This window comes from Belonocnema kinseyi, chromosome 7, assembly GCF_010883055.1.
Source record: "Belonocnema kinseyi isolate 2016_QV_RU_SX_M_011 chromosome 7, B_treatae_v1, whole genome shotgun sequence".
Taxonomy (NCBI): Eukaryota; Metazoa; Arthropoda; class Insecta; order Hymenoptera; family Cynipidae; genus Belonocnema; species Belonocnema kinseyi.
This window is the reverse complement of record NC_046663.1, coordinates 38,638,090-38,640,317: the sequence shown is the minus strand read 5'-3', so window position 1 is coordinate 38,640,317 and position 2,228 is coordinate 38,638,090. Positions and strand designations below refer to the sequence as shown.

The 2,228-nt window shown below is 39.7% G+C and overlaps 1 protein-coding gene across 1 annotated transcript in view; it reads right to left on the bottom strand.

Annotated features, from left to right (window-relative positions):
* LOC117176421 (period circadian protein-like) overlaps nucleotides 1-2,228 on the bottom strand; it is a 47,797-nt gene that overhangs the window by 25,264 nt on the left and 20,305 nt on the right. The window lies entirely within an intron of this gene.

Here is a 2,228-nt window from a genome sequence, read left to right as displayed (position 1 = left end):
TATTTCTTATTCCCTTTTTGTGTTTAGTTTCTTGTGTTTATTTGTTTTATTTTGTTGTTTCTGAATTTTTCTTTCGTTTTATTAATAAATTCCTCTGCCTTTGAAGACCATAAGAGCTTGTTTCTCTTATGGTTTAAAAAATAGCATTCAGAGTTCGAGTTAATTGCTATGTGTGCGATAGAGTCTATCAACCAGGACAAATGGTTTGAATTGATGAAAATAATAATCCTGATAGGCAAAACATTGCAATTTTTAGACGCCTTCAACTTCGAAGACCACCAGTTGAAGTCGCCGATGTCTCAATTGCAATCAATCGATTCGCAATGAGATAGAGGAGCTCCAACGTGACCCAGGCTGTTTAAGACTGAATGTTCTTACACAAACAGGCAGGCAAACGTGCATGTTCTGTAATGCTGATGTTAATACTCCAAGGCTTTCAATTGAATGTAGATTTAACACTTTTATTGTCATGGACATTTTCATTCCAGAAGAAACAAGAGCATGCTTAAATCATTTGGATGAACATGTTTTCATCTTAGGACCCCTGTTTCCTGGACTACAAGCGATTAATAGAGCGTATAGGATTTCGGGACAGCAGTTACTTCTGTTTTTGCAGCAACTTCGTAACGAAGCAAATGTTCATGCGGCCGCGACGTTTAATAATGAGGATAGTTTCACTGATGAAGAGTTTGAAGCTATTGCTCCTGTAACAAAGGAACAATTTAGAGAATTGTATGCATTTTGTGACCCTATTTCGCAATTACATGGACATGGTGCTAGATACGTGAGGAAAACAGATCTGCTGACTTTCCTTTGAAAAAGGCGTCAAGGTCTTTCTGATGAATTTCTGAAAGTGATTTTGCATTATTCGAGCCGGCAAGCTACAAACATGGTCATTTCTACTGTAAGAGAGTCTTTAATGCAGCGCTTTTGTGCCTGGTAACATTGGATTTAATGCGATAAGCAGAGAGGAAATCATTGAAAGACACGTTACATCATTCGCCAATGAACTTTATAATCCACAACCAGAAATTCCCAGAGCTATTGCTATCATCGATGGAACTTATGCTTACATGCAGAAGAGCAGTAACTTTCGCGTACTTCGACAGTCATTCTGTAAACATAAAGGACGTCACTTGGTAAAACCTACTCTCATTGTTGCTCCAGACGGATACACACTTGAAATACAAGGACCATATTTTTCTGACTCGCGAAACAATGACGCACAAATGCTCATTAACGAATTTGAAAGAGAGCTAATAACGAAATCTAGATGGATAGTGGAATCCAGAAATGGCCACATAAAGTCCATTTTCAAGTTCTTCGAAAAAACCATTCCGATGGCTCACGTACACAATCTAAGGGACTTCTTTCGTATTGCTGGTGCCATAATTAATCGATACCATCCTGTTATCGAGATGCAAGGCGCTACAGAAGAGCTTGCAAGAGAATATATAGCGAGAGCTCGTGAGCCAAATATTGTGCAAGCGCGCGTAGAAGTGGACAATATGCGCTACGGAAATGCAAATTAGAATCGCCTGCATGAGCTTCAAGTACCACAATTTCCTCGCCTTACATTGGAAGAAATACGCGACACAACAATTGGCGTGTATCAAGTAGCTGTGGATAGCATTCAATGAGATCGATGACATAGGACCAGACAATAACGAAACGCTTCTCGGTTAGTACTGCACATGTAAGTCAGGGGCCAGAACTCTTGCACACATATTGCAAGCGTTTTATAGTTTCTGGGTTATGCACGTCACCAACAACACGTAAATTATCCTCAAACTTCCTTGCTATAAAGAATTCTAGACGCTGATAACAGAGGTGAACAAGCGAACCCGAATCAAGAGCTAGAAATAGTTTAATATTTCGCAAAAGCTACTAGGATTGGTTCTATTCGCTGATCATGGGTGCTTAGCGTTCGGCCCTCTTGCGAAGGGTACCCTGTTATTATCGGAATGTGTGCACTAGTTACTAATGTTACTTTGGGTACCATTTCTGCCATTTAAAAAGTGATGAATTAGTCAAGTTAAAATCTTGGGCACTTAGCGTTTGATCGTTTTGAGAAGCGCGCTATATGAGTCAACGGTGTAGGCGAAAATATGACAGACCGCGATCTAAACCGTGATTTCTATGTTGACATCGCTTTTGTAACTAAATCTATTGTAATTCGTTCTATTCACTGATCATGAGCGCTTAGCGTTCGGCACTCTTGAGAACAG